The following is a 5944-nucleotide window of genomic DNA, read 5'->3' as shown; positions in this document are numbered from 1 at the left end:
CAAAGACATTTCTGGATGTCCTGTGAAGGACTCCTCTGCTTTTTCATCGGTCTGAGGTTCTTCCTGCAGTCCTCCTCATCCTCTCAAACTCATGCTCTCTGGCCAATACTCCTTGTGGGGAGGGACACTGGACACTGACACTGCTGTGAGCTCATCACTTGTAATCAACCTTGGGCTACCTGATAATCTTTGGTGACAAGTGGTCTCGTATGTATTAGACTTCATGTTATGCCTTGTTTTAGCTGGCTTGACTTGATACTGGGGCGCGGGCTGTCACAGCATGTCCCACCAGCAGAGGGAAGTAGAATCAAGTGTCAGGTTGACCTCGTGCTTGTGGCAGGACTGGTACTTCCCTATGCCCACGTTGTACAGCTCTTAATTTACCTTGATCTTCCCTGATGAATCAGCAGCTCTGGCTCAGCTTTCAAGGTGACACTGGGCTCCTGCTCTCTTTGAAATCTGAACCTGCAGTTCCTTACCACGTGAAGGTGGCTCAGCAGCTCCTGTTGCAAGTCAGGAGCAGTGAGTACACTTAGCAGTATGTACTCTTAGCAGCGTACGGGAACTCCTTGGTAAGGACTGGCAGGCATGATGAATTTCCGAGTGTTTCGGGAGCCTGCCGATGATATCCCCAGCCCCCACCTATTTCCATCAAAATGGCAAAGATTCAGTCCCAATGAGAAAACTCCTGCCCTTAAGGCAGGGAGCAGATTAAACAAGATCTGTCTTCCCACACCTTTCTGTCCAGCAAGAACTGATAACACAAGGGCAATCTGAGACTGTCGCCTCTCTTGGTGGTTACCACATGAGTTACCTGCAGTGTCCAATAAATAAGAACATAGCAATAACTTAATTTCTAGATGATCTGTGGTCACCGTCTGCTCCTCCTCCGCAAGATACTATTTATTTGTGTAGTTACTGCTAGTGCGGGATGAGGGAACTGTTCATGTTCTGTGCCAGGCTTGCTCCTCACCCAGGGAGGGAGAGGAGGAAGACCCAAAGGCAGTGTCTCAGCGGGGATTGCTTTGTTTGGAGCTTTTGTTCTCCAGGATGTGAGTGCTTGTTGTTGTACTACCTGAGTTACACCCTAAGCTCACGGAGGGAGCTGTGATAAAAGGCTGTTCTGTTCTTGAAATAAAAGTGACCAATAGTAAACCGTTTTGTTTTAAGACTGGTATTAGTGGTGTTCTAAGTGCGTCTCTCCTTTTGCTCAGCCTCCCGGTGATTTCTGGAACTGTTTAAGTGTCGGGTTGTATCTTGGACTTCTCCTTAAATTGTTCCACTGGAACATGACTCAGATATGCGATGCCCACTGGAAAGAACAGAATCAAGCTGCCTGGATTAACTTTTTAATTCGGTCTAGATTTCAGAAATGCTTTCTTCTGGTTGAGTAAGGAGAAGGCTTGCAGGGGGGGAAGGGAGGAGTCCTCGAGGTGTGTAAAGCACGCTGTGTGGATCAAGGAGCAGGCGAACAGAGACCTCCGAGAGCTTCTATATAGAGGGATGGCTGCCCTCCAGTGAGGGCACAGCTTTCCCAAACCCCTTTTTCACCTGAGCACCTGCCTCTGCCATCAGCGAGAGCAACTCCCAAGGAGACACAAATCTTGTGATAAACCTCCTGTCCAACAAACCTGTTGGCGCTCCCATCTTGTGATCTAAAGAAATGGGTAAAAGCCTCTGCACACCTATGATCTTTTGGGATTTCATTGCCTTTTTTCAGCCTTACTGGTAGCGGAAGATCAGATCTCTGCATGTCTCCATGTGAAAGGTTCCTGATAAAGGCAGCCCTTAACCTGAACTCTGCTTTCCTTTCAGGAGTAAATAAGAGAGGGAGGAGGCAGCAGCAGCAGCTTTTGTTTTACAGTGATTCACTGAGCTGGAATTTAAACAAGCTGGAAGCACTTCAGATACTGCTGAGTTCAGTTAGTGATGGTTAAGGCTGCGTAACCTTGTTCTCTTTAAATAGTGTTACTTGCTTTTGCTGTGTGAGAGGCCCTCAAAGGGTGACAGTTTGGCAGTGGAGCATCATCTGGGTGGGAACAACTGCCTGACCAATTCAGGGTTGACCAAAAGTTAAAGCATGTTATTAAGGGCGTTGTCCAAATGCCAGGCGTGGGGCATCGATCACCTCTCCAGGAAGCCCGTTCCAGTGTTTGCCCACCCTCTTGGGGAAGAAATGCTTCCTTATGTCCAGTCTGAACCTCCCCTGGCGCAGCTCTGAACCGTTCCCAGGCATCCTCTCCCTGGACACTGGGGAGATGAGATCAGTGCCCACCTCCCTTCCAGCTGGGATGGCGGGAAGGGGCTTAAAAGGGCAAACTGAAGGATTAACTAAAGTCAGCAGATGTGGTTCAGGTCCTGACGTGCTGTTGAGCCAGCTCTGCAATAGGATAATTCTACAGGGGTCTCCAGTGGACACCTTAAACATGCCTTGCAGCAGAGTTAAGTCACTGTAACTTCAGCCATTTTCAGTGAAGCTTCTCTGATTTTCCTCCCAGAAGCTGACTTGTTCCCGCGTTCCTCTGAACTCCTTGCGCCAGGCAGCTGGAGCTACCCTCTCTCCGAGTGACCCGGGTTGGACACACAGCACCAGGTATGGCCCATGGGGAGCGCAGGACTGACCTGCACGCTCGCCTCTCAAACGAGGCTCCTGAGAGCAGAAAGGACTAAAAGTCACGCTGCTCTGTGGCCCAGAGCGAGCTGTGTAGACGTGTGTGTGCTGGAACACGGCCTCTGAGCGCCTGCTGCCGTAGGCCAGACCCCTGTGAGACCGTACTGCATCCGGCCATTGCCTGTCTTCATCATTCTAGTTGTGGACTTGCTCCTTTGACTCGTACCACGCGCTTTTCCTCGTGAGATCTTTTACTCTTTGTGCGATGGTTCTGAAGCATCGTTCAGCTGAGTTTCTTGCTTTTTGGGCGATTGCGTTATCCATCGCCCTCTGAAAGCGTCCCCGCTGCGTCGCTGCCTCGGGGAGCATTTTACAGTGCTGCAGGAAAACAGGGCATGCAAGGGCTGGGGCACTGCAAAGATGAGCATCTGCTCGTCCCCTTCTTGGTGGCTGTAAGTCACATCCTTCTTCCCTTGCCAGCTTGTTGGCAGCCTCATCCTGTTGTTCCTCCCCCAAACCAGGGGCCAGGGCAGCCTGGGGGGTCCTACCCGCATCAGGACAGAATTTAGGGCTGCAACATCTAGACAAGAGGGGCCAAGGGTGCGGGATTAAGCAGTATGGTCACTGTAGGAATTCCTTCACCTCACCTCTTCCTATTTCCACTTCTGCAGCACACAGACAGACGTGGGTTTTTTCCCAGCTGCAGAAGCACAGGAAGCTGTCCAGCATGATGAATGCAGGTCCTGAGCGTGACTGGATTGTAAGCGGGAGTTACATGGGACCGGGAGAGGCCCTGGTGCAAGGGCGATGGATGTGCCTCTCCTACCTGGTTTGCTCTTGGCAGGCTGTTTCCCATCTCCAGCTGTGTCCAAGGGATTTTTTTTTGCCAGCGTTTCTGCTCCACTGCCTGCCTCCAGTGGCTGCACCTGCTCAGGATCGCCTGGCCCTTGTCCCGCCAGCTCTGCGGACCCCAGCATGCAGCAAAGCCCTGTGCCGTCGGCTTCTCCCGGCACCACTGGAAGCGGTCCTGGTGAGCATCATCTTGGGGATGTAGAAATAGTCTAATTTACAAAAAGGGGGGATTAAAATAATCAGGGAGGCTCCTCCATCCCTCCCCAGCAATAAAACTGAAACAGCGAGTTGCCCCAGTTGCCCAGGGGGCTGCAAGATGCAGCCCTTTGTGCTGCAGGCCAAGTGCTGGGCCGAGTGCTGCGTCGCAGAGCTGAGCGTCCGTTCCTCTTGTTCCTCTTGACAGATGAGATCAGCAACATTTTTCTCCCTTCTCCTCCTGCCTCATCATCTTTTGAATGTCCCTTTTTACCCTTGGAGCCTGTTCGGAAGATGCTTTAGGGAGCTGTTTGTGGAGAAACACTCCACTGCATCTACCCCTGCCCACCCTGCCCCCCGGGATGTCCCCTTGCACGGCTTCGGCTTGGGGAGGCACGTGAAGAACTGTGGAGCGCGGCAGTGGCTCTGCGTGCGCGCCTGCTGTCCTCCCATTGAATTAGAGCAGCTGCTTTTCCTCCCACCGGGAAAAGCGTGGATGCGTTGGTGGTGTTCAGAGGCCTGTTGGTGCAAAGACCAGGAAGGTTTTCTCTGCATCTTTGCAGCTTGCTTCACCTGCGCTACTTTGCTCTTAAATAAACGCGATGCCTGCTGGTAACCTTCCTTGCTGGAGAAATTGGGTCTCCTGGATGAGAAGGAGATGCTCTGCGGGACAGGGAGGGATGTGTGCCCTCTGCAGAGCAGGGAATAAACCTCTCCTTGTGCCTGGCCCAGACATCTCAGAGCTTCAGCGGAAGTCCAATGAACTTGCCAGCAGAAATCACCCAATGAGCTGCTTAATGAGCTGCTTTTTTCCAGAAAAAACAGAATTAACTGCTCTTTTTTCTCAGCCTGAGCCATTTTTCTCCCCCAGTGTCTTCCCCTTCTTCTGACTCTTCTGGTCTCTCCTCTCCTTCTCTTTCTCTGCTTCACTTCCTTCTACCTTTCTCTGTTCTTCTTCCTCTAATTCTCGTCTGTTTTCTCTCTTCTCTTTGCTGGCCTCTCTCCTTCTCTCTCTCATGCCATCCAAGTATAATACAGTCCTCTCCGCTGTCACCCTCACCCATCCCCATCCTTTCCCATTCCTCCTCTTCTGCTCCTTGGCTTGTTTTTTCCTTTTCCCTTTGCTCTTTCTGGGTTTTCTCACTGTGACCCAGGTCACGTCCCTGTTCTTTCTCATGTGGATTCCTGCTGCTCTTCCACTGGGCAGGGAGCGTGGTGGAGGCCAAGCCTCTCCTGTGTGCTCTGGCACGACTGCAGCTTTGCTCAAGACCTTGTGTTCTGCTGAGCCCTTTCTGCAGGAGGTTGAGGTCCTGAGGACCGTGTAGGAACTGGGCTGGCAGTGACTGCAGCACTGAGGGCTTGTCCACCCGCGCCCAAAAGCACCATCACGGCGGGCATGAAGCTTGGGGACCTGCAGAGACTTCCCTGGCTGCATCCCCAGAACCTCTTCTCCAGAGGTTGAGTGGCTGATCTGTGTTCTCCCCAGGTGCCTGCTGCTATGATTCTGCCCTAAAAAAAAAACAAAATGGGAGAAGCAGCACTTTTATTTCTGTTTCTCTGCCTGACTCGGGCTTCCTCCACGCAGCAAGCAGAGCTTGCAGGGCAGTGAGGACATCCTCCGTGCTCCTGGCGCGGAAACCCATCACAGACGTCGTGCCCACCTACCTTGAGTGCACCTGGGGACAATGGGGACCTCCGTCCATACGGAGATGGCACGTATGTGTTTGGGGCGAGGAGGGCATTGTGTTTATTATCGCTTTATCTTCACACACTTGCCTTGACTCTGAAAGCATCAGAGAACTGAAATTTGGAGGCTCAGCTCTCTCTGTAGCTGCTTCACCTTTTTAAAAAAAGCTGACAGACAAAGATGCTGCCCTCCCCTTCCTGCCTGCACTTGCAAAAGCCTCCGAGATCTCTAGAGATTGTCTCAGCTAGTTCCTTAATCAGCCCTGGCTGCATTTCTTCACCTCTTTGCAAACTCATGTAACTGCTCCAAGGCTATTTCACAGCTTTTTTCCTGGTTCCTTGTTAAAAACGCTATCCTGGGACTGAGCCCCACTAACCTTGGGCGTAAGGCAGGATGCAAAAGCAGCGCTACGAACGTCCCCAGCTTTCTCCACCTCACAGGTTAATGACTGTTTCTTGGTGAAGCAATGGGCCAAACTTCTCCTTTTCCTTCCTCTTTTTTTAAGGCAGTTAAGCAAATGCAGAGCCTTTCGTCACCTTTGTTAATATTAAATCATTTTGTACTTTAGCTGTCTGATTTTGCCTCTGCAATTTAGTGAT

This window comes from Phaethon aethereus (genome assembly GCF_964289735.1).
Source record: "Phaethon aethereus genome assembly, chromosome: 13".
NCBI lineage: Eukaryota > Metazoa > Chordata > Aves > Phaethontiformes > Phaethontidae > Phaethon > Phaethon aethereus.
The sequence above is the reverse complement of the archived record's forward strand: the minus strand, read 5'-3'. Positions refer to the sequence as shown.